The sequence below is a fragment of the Mesocricetus auratus genome, unplaced genomic scaffold, assembly GCF_017639785.1.
Source record: "Mesocricetus auratus isolate SY011 unplaced genomic scaffold, BCM_Maur_2.0 Super-Scaffold_100021, whole genome shotgun sequence".
Lineage (NCBI taxonomy): Eukaryota > Metazoa > Chordata > Mammalia > Rodentia > Cricetidae > Mesocricetus > Mesocricetus auratus.
In genome coordinates this window covers 17620006-17634673 of record NW_024429202.1, presented here as the reverse complement: position 1 = coordinate 17634673, position 14668 = coordinate 17620006, and the positions used below count along the sequence as shown (strand labels likewise).

At 41.5% G+C, this 14668-nt stretch overlaps 1 pseudogene; it reads right to left on the bottom strand.

The window, feature by feature from the left end:
- Positions 1-4541: 4541 nt before the first annotated feature.
- On the bottom strand, positions 4542-13507 carry LOC106021315 (annotated as a pseudogene).
- Positions 13508-14668: the final 1161 nt, after the last annotated feature.

Here is a 14668-nt window from a genome sequence, read left to right as displayed (position 1 = left end):
GAAGCAGCCTTAAAGTATGCCTCTTTGATAGCTTGGGTCTTAAGAGTTGGCAGGAGACCTACACAGCACACTGTAACTGTCACTTTCTGAACAACGCGCTGATTGTGCACAAGTCTATTGGGATCCAGACCCCCCGTTGCTGCCTGGAGACACTGGTTAGGTTCCTTCAGCAATATTAACAACTGGAACACATATATCTACTTTGATAGTTGGTGCAATTTTAGTGAAATGTCAAGTCCTTGGTACAGAGCCTAGTACAAAACAAAAGCTTAACGAAGAGTCGCTATTGGCACTCTAATATGAAACAGGAAGGTGGGCGTTAAAGGATCCTGAAAGCAGAGAGACTGGGGGAAAGGGTGGGGAGGGAGCAAATCAGGAAGAGGAGAAAAATCTATCTAAACGAGAAGCCTGTGTTGTGGGTCATGCAGCTACTGCAGGCACTCAGCAGTCAAATTTTATTCATGGGAAAGCCTTCAAAGAGCCTGGGGATACAGCAAGCGGCATTTTCCCCCCTGTGAAATAGATTGCATCCTCGGGTTGTGTGTCAGTCACCCAAGGCCTATTCAGACTCTGCTCCTGTTTTGAATTTAATGCTCTGCCTAGCTCACGGAACCCGAGGCCACTCCAAAGTGAGGCTGGGACTACATAAGATCAAAAGTGAAGTGCACAGGAGAAAATGAAAGGGAGTCATGAGATCTGTCTTTCAGCCCCGACTCCCCTGGCGGTCCTTCTGGGCTTGGAAGAACAGCGGGTTCCCTTTTGCAAGGCTCCTGTGTCTTCAGCAACAGTGAAAGCATGCCTGCCTGTTTATAGGAAACTTGAGACATGCCAAGGGAGAGGGAAGAAATAAAATCTCGCTCCTAGAAATTATTTTCCCTTTAATAGACCAAAACACTGGTATAATAGGTAACAACAGGACGGTTGGCTTCATTTATACTTTATGTTTACAATTTGATTATAAACTGGAGGTGACACAATGGGATTGATGGGGGTTATTGTTAGATTCTAAAAGAGAATGTGAGTTGTATCTGTACGTGTGTATTGTCGTAAAACTACTGTGTTCTATGAGTTCATAGACTCATGTGTTTGAACACTTGGTCCTCAGGTGGGGACCACACTTGGGAAGCTGTGGAGTCTTTAGGAGGTAGAGGCTTCCCAAAGGAAGAGAGTAATTAGGCAAACTTGAGATTTGCTAGCTGGCCTCACTTCCTGTTCTCTGTGTTTCCTATGCAACCATGACTGAGGCAAGGAGTCCCAGCTGTACACTCCCACCGCCATGGAGGAGCCACGCCTTCCCTTCTGCGATGGACTGTTTCTCCTCCAATTTCAAGACAAACTTTGAGCACTTCCTCCTTTAAGTTGCTTTCCCATTAGGTATTTGGTCACACACAACAAGATAAATAAATACACTCTGTAGGATGTTAAATTATTGTTTTCTATTATTTTTTTTAAAAGGACATACCATGGATGGTAGACATAGCAATATTCACATATTTTTCTCAAAGGTCAACAAACGCAGTGAAGAGAAATATAGCTTTAACATTTTCATCTTATGCAAATTTAGTTTTTCACTTGGTATCATTCTTTAAACAATAAAAAGGCGTTAAGAATTATGGTCTGGTTCTCACTTATGTATCTTGAACATCTGTGGATTTGTTGTCCTTGTAGGGTCCTGGAACCATCTCATGGATGTTGAGGAATGACTGTATCTCCAGGGGTCAACCTAGACAGCTTTTACCTGTGCCTTCTACTCCCTGTCTCATAGGGCTGCAATCAGGATGATACTACTTTCATCGCCATCTTAAGCTTTGTTTAGGAGCAGACATAGTCCTGTCCAATAAGTATTTGGGGAAGAGATGAAATATTTCTGAATCTCACCCGAGAAACAACTGGCCTGATGGAAGGGGAACCAGAATTCAACTCAAAACCAAGCTACCACACTTCCTGCTTCAGCAGAGACACCCTCCTGTCTTGTGGGCCGATCTTCCTTTGTGTGAAAAACAAGATGGCTGGTCTGTTCCCTTCCTGTTCTCACGTGTGTGATTGGAGTAAGCCAAGAGGACACTGAAGCATGTCAACAATGCTTTGATGAACAGCCAAGAGGACAGCTACACAACAAGGTAGATTTTTAGTGAATGTGTGGGCATGTTTGTGTGTGTGCACATATGTCCACACGTGTGTGTGTGTGTGTGTGTGTGTGTGTGTGTGTGATATCCAGGCTGACTCCTTACATTTTTGACAAACTTTGCTTCCTATATGTGAAAGAGCTACCGAAAAGTACTCCATTAAACAAGCAAGCAGAAGTCTTTTCTATTTCTTGAAAAGTCAATCTTTATCCACCAAGGAGTATTTTAGAGGCAATTGCTACTCCAGGAATAGGTATTAGTGTGAACATGTATGTTTATTTGCTTGTGTGCTATCAACCTTTTGTCTGCATCAAAATTATGATCAAGAGAATAATCAGCTATTGAACAGTCCAGCCATGTAGCCTTCCTCTTTTGTGTTTCATCTCTGAGAAGGAGGGCTGTGTGAGAGTGGGAACTGCCTCCGATTTCCAGCTGCTTTTGTCCTCAGGTATAAAGCATAACAGGCTTCAAGAGCAAAGGAGGAATGTGAAGGGTGAGAGTGAAAAGAATACCTCTTTGAAAACTAATGGCAAGTGATGAAAATAAGTTACCAAAAGACAGAGCACCTTTTGATACAGAGCAAGCTTTGTTCTGACCGTGCTGGCTCTTTGCTGGAGCAAGCACAGAGAACTGAGAGCCTTGGCTATTTCAGTCCTTACATACCTGCCCAGAAAATTCTGTTGGAACCAATTACCAGGCATTTTCCAAAGCTCTGCCATAGGCTCGGCCAAAGATGCCATCTGTTCCTACCTATATAGCTTTGGTCTACTGGTTTACTGACCTGCACAGGTACTGGTAGGATGCAGGTGTCTAATCCAGTCCACATGTCTACACTCCGTGCCTCAGGTTTATCCCAAAATGAGCTGGTTTAGATAGCTAATGGCCTAGACGGATTGCAGTATATCCTGTAAATGAGGTCATGCAAGTTTCCAGCTCTCCAGTCTCCTCCCCTGGGTAATGAGCTGCTGGGAAATGCATTGAATGGGTCTACCATCAAAGAAAACAGAGGCAAATATATCATCTATTTACATCTGTGACTTGTATCTGACCAGGGAGAAAAGCTATCAAAATGAAAAATTATAAAACATGATACTGTGAAACAAGAGCAACGATTCTCATGCCATTTGGAATCAGGTCACTGGAGACTAAGTTGCTTCTTAGACAAATCGCTTGAAAGTAAAGGGGAGTTACATGCTTGGATATTCTAGTCTCAGATCATTTCTCAAATGCAATACATCGATTCTTGTAAAGCCTTTTGTTTGCTGAGGAAGATGAGACTGTGTCCCTTAAGAAACTATCTTGGGGCTGACAAGATGGCTCAGTGGGTAGAACAATTGCCATTTAAACCAGAACCTGTGTACAGGTGAAGGAGAGTATTGTCTTCTGACCTGCATTCATGAATGGTGGTGTGTGTCCACACATGTATCACACATGGATTAATAACAAATCTTAAACAAAAGAAACTATCTGGAAAGGGCTAATGAAAAGACATTGGAGGTGTGTGTGTGTGTGTGTGTATGTCTGTGTGTGTATGAGAGAGAGAGAGAGAGAGAGAGAGAGAGAGAGAGAGAGAGAGAGAGAGAGAGAGAGAGAGAGAGAGAGAGAGAGAGAGAGAGAGAAAGAGAGACAGGCAGACAGACAGTCAGAAAGACAGACTGATTTGGGTGGGCCTGCTGATCTACAGCCAGTCTCTTGCTGTTTCTTCTTCTTCTTCTTCTTCTTCTTCTTCTTCTTCTTCTTCTTCTTCTTCTTCTTCTTCTTCTTCTTCTTCTTCTTCTTCTTCTTCTTCTTCTTCTTCTTCTTCTTCTTCTTCTTCTTCTTCTGCTTCTTCTGCTTCTTCTGCTTCTTCTGCTTCTTCTGCTTCTTCTGCTTCTTCTTCTGCTTCTGCTTCTGCTTCTGCTTCTGCTTCTGCTTCTGGTTTTTCAAGACAGGGTTTCTCCGTGTAACAGTCCTGGCTACCCTGGAACTCACTGTAGACCAGATTGGCCTCCAACTCACTGAGATCTGCCTACCTTTGGCTCCCAAGTGCTGAGGTTAAAGGCATGTGCCACCACTGCCTGGCGCTGATGCATCCTTACCTATGAAAAAAGAGTGGAGGTACATTTCTCATCTACACCCTAGTAGATAAGACTTTGCTTCTGAAATTTTTCACTTTCCTGAGCTCTGTTTGGGACACTCATTATACCTACTAGTGCTCAGAAGGAATGTAAAGTTTTTCCTTCAAGAATCCACATTTCATATAGTCACCTTGAAATATTCTCTTCAACTCCACCAGTTAGTTAAACTAACCAGGTGTTTAGCCTTTTAAGGTTCTCCTAAAATCCTTTTAATGATTTTTTAAAATTACAATCTTTGATCTCATTATACATATTTTTTGTCTGCAGGTCAGTTTAATTAAGATGGAATCATGGCTAATTACATGGAAGGGAAGCTACTTGCCATAATCGTTGAGGTTTTCCAGAACTTAAGATTCACATTAGAAACAAATGGTTCAAAACCACAAGGAACTTTTCCTGATGCCCTATGACAAGGCTGAGGTGGTGACTTCTGCTTGCTAAAGAGTTTGTGGGCCACACAGCTGTCCTCTGCATGCAAGAAGTCAAAGAGCTGCCCCACACAACCCTTTTCTCTCTGTGATAGGGAAGACACGGTTATCACCAAGTTGCAGCCGCTCCAGGGCCTCTACACACTTCTCCAACCGCTCACATTGCTCGCTCGCTGTTGTTAGGGGTCTCCAGATCCAGTAAGCATCTTTTGATCATCCTCTGGTCCCACATCAGGAAGCTGTTAGGGACTCAACACCAGGAGAAGCAACCTTACCTACACCACCTTTGGACCAAAAAGCCTCATTATAAATCTTTAAGACAAAATTACCACCTGACTACCCAGGGTCACATTGGAGTGTTACAAACATGCATTTCAAATGGGTGTTTTTGGAGGGAGTAGAAGGGAATATGTAGTAGTATATGCTAAAAATAGTTTTGAGATATGAAAATTTTACAAAATTTCACAAGGCACACTCAGATACTAAGAGAAGAAAGTTTGGATGGAAACAGAGAGTACATTAAAGTCTGAGGCAGAGTTTGAAAACATTAAGATTTGGGTGACAGAAAACCCAAACTGCAACTCTTTTGAGAAAATAATTCTCTTGAAAATAAAATTTTATTTCTTTTCAGTAGCAATTGAAAACAAGGCTTACGTTCAGAAGATATAGAGTAAGAAATTGTCACTTTACAGCCATGAGCTTAGAAATATATGCCAGGAAAACTGTTGCTTTTGTTTTATTACAGAATCTTAGGTTGGGTATAATCAACATTTGTTTTATACACAGTTGGTGAGTTTAACTGCTTACTGAAGTCACTCTCCACAGAATAAGCCATGGGTCTTCTGTATTATTAAAGTGGCTAATCTACATCACAGCTTTACCATCCTTTCTTGCCAATATGCTTAATGCCATTTCTCCCCAAAGAAACATTTGCATACTCTGAGTATGAAATAGAAGCCTTGGCCTATGAAGCTACAATTGAGGAAAAATAGACTTTGCTCTTCTCCTTTGGAAGTCTGCATTTGAAAGGAGCTTGGGTTATTCTCTAGAATTATCCCCCAGGTGACCTCTGTGCCATCTGGAAAGTGGGAAGCCCTGCTTTCCAATATGTTTCCCTGATAGATGTAGAGTATTGGAAATGATCAGTCTGAGAAAACTTTGGAGTCTTCTTTTGGTCCCCTTTCTCATCTAAAAGAGTGGAGCTTAGTTATAACTTCCAGGACCCAAGCATCCCTCAAACACTCATAAACACATGCTACCTAGCCCCCATGTACAGCAGAGGCAGGATAGAGTCCTAGGGACAGGAAATGAGAAGTCAGAGTTATGGAAGCAGGTATGTCTGCTTTCTGGGCTTTCTCTAGTAACAAAGCCAATAAGGTGGAGAGTGGTCTAGATTGAGAAATGGAGTGCTGAAGATAAACATTATAAAATACAACATTTCTTTTTCAACAAAGTGATTGAGGCCCAAAGAAGTTAGGTGGAGTATTTGAAGTAACCCAAGAGCATCTAACGTTGGTGGTTTTTGTTTTTAAATCTTCCATGACCTGTCTTGGAATCCTTATTTATAAGTTACTATGAGAGTAGGAAAGTATTCTATTTAAAACCAAATAGCCTTGCTGGGTGTTGGTGGTGCACACCTTTAATCCCAGCACTGGGGAGGCAGAGGCAGGCTGATCTCTGTGAGTTCCAGGCCAGCCTGGTCTACAGAGTGAGTTCCCCGACAGCCTCCAAAACAATACAGAGAAACCCTGTCTCAAAACAAAACAAAACAACAACAACAAAACCAAACAGCCTAAATCTTAGTGGATGTTTGAAAATAATACAATATATCGATGGCCTCCTTTTTGATTAGGGATGGGAGAGGCTATGGCTAAGAATCTGTGTGCATCATCAGCATGGTGTAGGGCCTCCAGCATACTGTGAAGGGTATTTACTATTTCTTCAGAGTCACTGAGCAGAGTGTAAGCACAGACAGAGTAAGTGCCCCCACAATCACGGGATTAGCAATGTCTACTCATAGCTCTCATTCATGTCTGTGCATCCTAGTTCTTCACAGTTATAGAAAACTGTACGTTCTTATAGCTCAGCTGGGTCTTACATTATACGTTATTTCTAATAAAAGGGCCTATGAGGTTCAGACAGCCTCTCTAAGAAACTGTCTTATTGGGTTAAAACAATATACATATTCACTGCCCTGAGTTAGAAAGTCCTGAAATGATTTTCTTGTGATTCAGAACATACCCAAAACTGTCTAGTAAAAAACAAGTGCCATGAGCACTTTTGTGAATACTGTAGCTGAGGCATCTTGAAGTATTGACTGGCAGAGATTCATACATAATTCATGTACTATGGGAAAAGCCTTAGGGAGAAGGAGGGTCTCTCCCTCTCTCCTCTGCCTCTTTTTCTCCCTCCCCCGTTCTCTGCATCTATGTATGTATGTATGTATGTATGTATGTATGTATGTATGTACTTAGATCAAAAGTATAAGTGTCACAGGAGAGAGTAGGGGTAAGAGAATTTGATTTGATTCACTATATTCTTGTTTCAGAGTGATTAATTTTTGAAGAACTCCATAAAGCCACCATAGCCTGTCTTGAACAGCTGTCTGAGCAGATGGGAGACTATGAGAGAATACTCTGCTGGTGGCTGAGGGCTGAAGGGAGAGAGGCAGGCTCATCCTAGAAGGAATTTATAACTCATTAATTCCAATAGGAATGCTGCGATTCAGCACCTCCCGTTTCCTCAAAGCAAACAACTCTTTTCTTCTTCCCTTCCTTGAACTGGAGTACTCATCTTGCTAAAGCTGACTTATTTCCCTCTTTGTGTAAGGGCAGCTCACTGCGCAGTTTAACGTGATGCAAGACCCGAGACTGGAAGGGGTTTTGCTGCTCATTGCTCTATTATCCCCATAGTTTCTTTGTTTTCCTTAAGAAGAAATGCTTCATACTGAAGAGATGTTAGTGCAGGCGGGGGGTGAGGGGGGATAACAGTTGCTATGTTTTAGTGCTTGTTTCTAGCCTCCTGGTGAAGCTGACTGTGGTAGGGTTGAAATTCTTAGGGTGCTGAGAGCCTCTTCTGACTCAAGACAGTCCATAGGAGGAAAGATGTGTGGCTGCTGCAAAGGAGAGGAAGGGGAAGGAGGAGATAAACACGTGTACCCTCAAGAATTATTATGGAAAATAGATTCGCTCAGGGGTTTTGGCTTTATCTACACTGCATGAAATTATCGACCTCCAGGTATTAGGAAGTAAAAGAGCTAGTCAATTTTCCCTCAGCTTGACTCTTAATCTTTCATATGACCTTATATTGTGATAAATGGCAACTTGAAAGAACCAAACTTTGTGTGTGACTTATTGTACATTTATTCCTTCTAAATAATTGGTGAACTGAACTCCCTCCCCTCAACTGAAACACACTATATAGTTTATAAATCCTACATTTGAAAATGGAAGGGTTCACATGAGTTCTAAGAAAACAAACCCTGGATCATTTCCTAAAGTTGATAATAACATTATGTGATCATTATAGTCATTTGTAAATATAAGTATGATAAATGCAGCAGCTGCCTGCATGAACTAGAGACAGCTGCATTTTTATTAATGAGGCAAATGGCTCATTGCAGCACTTGTAATAATGTAAGCTCTGCCTGGTCGTGACCTGTTAATTGATCAGAAAATGCAAGGAGAGTAAATATAAATAATATCTTCCTCCCCTATAACTTAAGAACTACTTAGTGACCTCTCATCTGAGGTTACTGGTTATTGACTCCAATGCAGAAGTAGATGTGAGCCATTTAAAAGATGCTCCATTAGGAATCATTAGTGTCATTCAGGGTGTGAGTGTTCATCTGGAAACTTCGTTCTCAGAAGAGAATTTTGATGCCTCAGGTACTACACTACACTTCCAAATAATGCTCCGGCGTTTTCTTTCTTGCAACTTCTATTTTGTGGCTTGTTTGCTTTTAGTCTACTCATTCAGATGAGCCTACTACAATTTTTAGTGTTATGACAGAAAATTAATGTGATTATACGGCTGGACCTTATTGCAACTTGCATGTAACTATATAACTTCTATCACATTATATACTATAGTAAAAATGTAGGCATTGCATTGTAGCTTAATAAAAATTAGTAGAAAATATGAGGTTGGATTTTGTGGTTGTTGAAAGGCTCCAGAAAAGATAGTTTTCCATAGTCAGCCAGAGAGTTCCAAATGTGAACAGTAGTCCTCTGAAGTGTAAATAATTGCAGAGTGCCGAGAGTTCTGAGGGCATGCTTCCCCTATACCTGCATCCAGATGAGGATGTAGACATAGGGAATTTCCTCCTGGAACACCTAGGTCCCTTTTCTCCCTCTAGATCCCAAATTGCATGACGTCCTCAGCACTCTTTGAGATAGTTCCTTTCATGGTGTGTATGCCGAGGTGAGTGATGGGTTCAGTGTTGTTGTGTGTCACCATTGTGCTAGGGGGGGTTCGATACAGAGAAACCCTGTGTCGAACCCCCCTCCCCAATCCAAAAACAAACAAAACAAAAACCCCTGCACTTGAACTCTTGTCACATGGTGTCTTTCTCTCTCACACTGATTTCCTTTTTTTTTTTAATTACCACAGTGGATAGTTCTATAGAAACCAATTAGCACAAAACTTGTCTGAGCTAATAATAAGAAACTAGGCAAAGCTTTGTCTTGGAGAAGAGGATGGTCCTTTGCTTCCAGGGAGATAAACTCTCATATGGAAGTCAGAGGCCTTCCCCACGATTTATAGGCTGTTTCAGGACAAAGGGCAGGAGGAAGGTCTGATTTTGTTGTCTCATCAGATTCCTTTTGTTCAAAATATCCCTTTTTCTGTCAGTGTGCTGTGGCGTAGGGAGTAGGATGTTCTAGGCCATCAATGTTCATAAGATTGTACCAGTCTTTGTGTCCATGGGTGATGTGTGTGGTTACAGCTTCCCTGGGCTCCGTCGTGCAGGTTATATAACTTAACTCTTATACTTTTGATAGGAGCTAAAATAAAATTTGATAAATCAATGAAGCTTGCCTGTCTCTTCCTATTAAAAGCTATTTACATTCTTCTTTTTGTGAACAGTCTGTTCAGATTATTTGCCCATTTTTCTATTAGGCTGATTTTCCTCCCTTAATTCGGGAGAATTCTGGATATAATAGGAAAGTTATGTTAGTTTTATCAGCATTATGTAAATGACAAATATATCGCCTCTGTCCTTGTGTATGTAGGTGCAGGACACATGTGAGGACAGGGCTGGCATTGAAACGTCCTTCTCTAATACTCTTCCCTTCATCTTTTCGCAGAGTCTCTCACTGCACCTGGCGTTCGTGGTTTCATCTAGACTGGCTGGCCAGTGAGCCCCTAGGGTTTGAATGTTTGTGCCACTCAGCTCTGGGGTCACAAGTGTCACCACACCCTGTCTAGTCTTTGGTTGTTGTTCTTGTTGAAGTTTTGAGACGACATGTGACTTTGTAGCTCATCTTTATTTATTTATTTTTTTACGAGACAGGGTTTCTCTGTATTGTTTTGGAGGCTGTCGATCCAGCCCAGCCTCGAACTCATAGAGATCCGCCTGCCTCTGCCTCCCGAGTGCTGGGATTAAAGGCGTGCGCTGCCACTGCCCGGCTGTAGCTCATCTTTTAACATGGGTGCTGGGGATTCAAACTCAGGTTTTCAAGTCACACAGCAAATGCTGCCTACCATTGAGCTACCTTCCCAAACTCCAGTTTATCTTTCGGTAGTTTTTTCTTACTATTTTCTTTTGATAGGCAGATGTGTCTTTTTAGGAGTATGTATGATATATTTTTATTTTGAGACAGGATGTCTCTATGTAGCTCTGGTTGTCCCAGAAATCTTCATGTCGACCAGGCTGGCCTCCCTTTGCTCTCCAAGTGCTGTCAATAAAAGTGTGTACCACCATGACCTGACTACTCTTTTTATTTGTTTTGTTTGAATTTTTGAGACATCTCATCTTGTTGCTCAGGCTGGCCCCTAGAATTCCCTATGCAGACCATGCAAGCTTTGAACACTTAGGAATCCTGTACCTCCCCCTGGAGGCTGGGATTACAGTGTGAGCCTGACCTATATTAGTCTTTAGTTCATAGCACTACAGCCTTTCTTAAATGCGAAGTTTGAAACTGTTGGGATAAAATCCAAAAATCCTGGCAGACTACACATAAAATTTGTGGATTTTAACCTGTTCAAGTGTGTGATATATTTTCCCCAAAGACATTGATTTCCTCACAGTATGGAACCTGAGACTGCCAAGAAGGTTAGTGGCCTAGACCTGGCTACACAGTAGGATTAAAGCCTGTGGAGTTGTATAGCCAAGGGGTATTTATCACAGATTTTGGGAAGGTGTCCCCTCGCCTTGGGAGCCATTCTGCATTCTGGCTAAGCTTTCAGCCAAATGTTCATTTTGGGGGAACAAGAGATGGAGGAGAAAAAAGGCAAAAACAAAACCCAAGGCTTAGGGAGGACTCTGCCAGCAAAAGAGGAATCCTATTTTCTCTAAGAAAAATCTTTGCAAGAGGTTTCAATCAGGTTGGTTTTATTGTTTAAAAACCCAGCCTTCCCCTCCAGATAGTAATCATCATAGTAATGATAGAAGGCCTTACAGACATTTAAAATCCCCACAAACACCCTTGTAAGATAGATACTATCAACATTATATTCCGTAGTCCTTGTGAAGTCTGGAAATGAGCAGCAGCTGATCCAGGATGACTGGGAGAGGGAGGGACATGGTGGTAAGTCAGTCAATCCCTTCTGAGTTTTTAGGACCAGGCCATTATATAATCATGATGCCTTTTAAGTTATAAAGAGACTTGTTTAGTTTTTTACAAAACCCAGTTGCCTTAACCAAGCAATTTAGCTTTGAGCAGAAAACATTAGTGTTTCTGTACCTACTGATGATGTCAAAAAAAAACCCTGTGTGTTTTCTGTATTGGTTTACAAATAGAAGTAGGCACATCACTCTGCGTGTTTCCTGTCCACATTTGAGTCACACGAAGACGAGCCTGTGTCCCTCCACACTTAGTAAAACATAGGGCGTACACAGACTGCCTTCGTGAACTCAGCTTCTACACCTAGACTTGACAAGGGCATTTTATTTTTGTTTTTGTTTTTAAAGAGGAAGGCATAAAGTTGGGTAGGTAGGGAGGTGAGGAAGAAGTAGTAGGAATCAAGGTAGGAAAAACATGATCCAAATATATTGTATGGAAACATTTTTCTCATTAAAAAAGCAAAAAACTATCTGAAAAATTGTCTTTAGATTTTTATTCTTGTTACTATTCCTTAAATAAAACACTATGACAATATTTATACAGCATCTTTACTATGTTATGTATTATGCCCTATCTAGAGAGGTTTTACATTGTCTGTATAAGTTATGAGTAAATACTATGTCATCTTACGAAGGAGATGAACATCTATGGATTTTAATGATTATGAGATCCTTGAGCCTGTGCCCTTGCTGCTACAGTAATAAGAATATAGGTGTCAGCCAAGTAATGGTGACACATGCTTTTAATCCCAGCACTTGGGAGGCAGAGGCAGGCGGATCTCTGTGAGTTAGAGGCCAGCCTGGTCTACAAAGCTACACAGAGAAACCCTTTCTCAAAAAAAAAAAACCAGAAAAAAAGATGACAGGTGCCCGTCTAACACACAGTTTTCATTTCCTTTGGGTATGAACCCAGCAGAGAGACTGCTGGATCATACCACCTTGTAGTTACAGGCTGCTTTTCGAAGGAACTCTCATGCTCTTTTCTGTAAGGAATAGACTAACTTATATTTCCACTAACAGTATGGAAGTGTTTCCTTCTTCCATCCTCGCCTGCACTTCTTAATTCCAGACTTTTAGAAGGGTGTGCTGAGACCCCAACATGCCTAGGTTTGTACTTCCTACATGCTGAGGTTTTTCATGTATCAGTCGGTCATTCAGATTCATCTGTAGCAAGAAGCCCATGAGAGTCTGTTAAGGGGGGGGCCTTAAGAATTTATTCAGTTAAAGGACAGGGACAAACACTCACTGATACAGAATCGATTAGATGCTGCCAGGATCAGCTGTCTTTGTCCAGTCTTTCTGCCCAGGGGTGAAAAGCACCAACAGCAAGCCCCCTGCTCCACTGCAACCTCCCAAGAGAATGCCAGAGAAACAGATCATACGACTCTGTCCCCCAGCTTTTAGGTTGTCAAGAAGTCTTGTCCAAAGGCTGGTTCCCCAAGGCTTTTGGTGGAGTCATCTGTGGTAGTTTGAATGAAAATGGCACCCAAAGGGAGTTGTGGTATTAGAAAGTGTGGCTTTGTTGGCATAGGTATGGTCTTGTTGGAGGAAGTGTGTCACTGTGAAGGTGGTCTTTGAAGTCTCATATATGCTTAAGCCATGCCCAGTGAGACAACTACTTCCTGTTGCCTTCGAAAGATGTAGGACTCTCAGCTACCTCTCCAGCACCATATCTGCCTGCATGCCTCCCTGTCCCACCATGATGATAGTGGACTAAATTTCTGAAACTGTAACCTATCCCCAATTAAGTGTTTTCCTTTATGAGATTTGCAGTGGTGCGGTGTTGCCTCATAGCAACAGAAACCCTGAATAAAACATCTTTTAGAAACATCCATTTAGATTCATTGCCAATTTTAACTAATCAATTAGTTTATATGATCTGTATGGGGTATAGGCTGGCCTTGAACATGCAAATTCTCTAAGCAGTGGAGATTCTGAGTACATCCTACCATGTCTGGCTGTTCATCTTTTAATTGAGTTACTTGTTTCTTTTTCTCTTGATGTTTTGGAATTCCTTACATATTCTGAATATCAACTTACTGTCGGATGCATGCTCCATGAGCATCTTTTCTCATCCTATAGATTGTCTCTACAACAGCTGATTGTTCCTTTGTTGTGCAGAAGCTTTTGTTATGATGCAATCCCATTTGCCTATTTTGGATTTCATTTCCTGTGCTTTTGGTCTCTTGCCCAAAACATTCTTGTCCATTCTGATGCCCTAAAGCCTCCCCCTATGTTTTGTTCTAGTAGTTTCATAATTTTCAGGATTTACATGTGTATCATTAATCCATTTGGAGTTGACTTTTTATTTTTTGCAACTGTGAGAAACAGATGTGTGGCCATTCTTCTAAATATGGGTACCCTATTATCTGTAACAATGTTTTTTAAAATGACTGTCATCTTTTATCCAGTGAGTATTCTTAGCATCTTTGTTAAAATTTGGCTATGGATATTCGGGTTTAGTCATAGGATCCATGTTCTGTTCTACTGCCCCATATATTTGTTTTTTACAACAATTCTATGCTTTTTAAAATGAAGATAGTTTTGTAACATGATTTGAAGTCAGGTAGTGTATTGTCTCTGGCTTTGTTTGTTGTGTAGAAGATGACCATGTGGGTCAGACTTCACATTATTGTGACAATATGTGAAGGAGGAAGGACTCATTTTTTACTCAAAATTTCAGTCCATAGCCTGTCTGCTCCATTACTTCTGTGCCTGTGGTGAGGCCAAAAATTATGATGCTTATTATGATTGGCTTATTGAAAACTTTTCACAAATTAGAATCACCTGTGTAGGGAGCCTCACCCGAGGAACTGTCCTGATCACCTTAATTGATGAGTTTAGACCTACCAGAGTGTGGGGGGCATCTTCTAGTAGCATTCCCAGATAATTGAGGTATAGCAAAAAGAAAACGACTAGTTGTCTTAGTTAGGGTTTCTGTTGCTGTGAAGAGACACCATGACCATAGCAACTCTTATAAAGGAAAACATTTGATTGGGGCTGGCTTACAGTTCAGAGGTTCAGCACATTATCATGGTGGTAGAAAGCATGGTGGCATGTAGGCAGACGTGGTGCTGGAGAGGGAGCTGAGAGTTCTACATCCCAATCAGCAGACAGTAGGAAGAGAGTGTAAGGCACTGGTTTGAGCATCTGAAACCTCAAAGCCCACCCCAATTGACACACTTCCTCCAACAAAGCCACACCTACTCCAAC